We start from the raw sequence: 282 nt of genomic DNA on the forward strand, positions 1-282 counted from the left end.
CACAGAATCCCAGACTGGTTTGGGTTGGAAGGGACCTTAAAACTCATCCAGTTCCAACCCCCTGGCATAGGCAAGGACACCTTCCACTAGACCAAGTTGCTCCAAGCCCCATCCAACCCATTTTAAAATGGAATAGATATGTTTAGCTCATCTTTGACCTCATCCTTGAACAAAGTTGAGTTTCTAAGGTGCGCTCGAGAGCTAGCATGCAGCCAGCATTAGTTGGAGGTCAAAACTTGCAGCATGCTCTTGGGGTGCACTGTCCCACCAAAGCTCCTCCTG

The sequence above is a fragment of the Nestor notabilis genome, unplaced genomic scaffold, assembly GCF_000696875.1.
Source record: "Nestor notabilis isolate BGI_N333 unplaced genomic scaffold, ASM69687v1 scaffold6135, whole genome shotgun sequence".
Classification (NCBI taxonomy): domain Eukaryota; kingdom Metazoa; phylum Chordata; class Aves; order Psittaciformes; family Psittacidae; genus Nestor; species Nestor notabilis.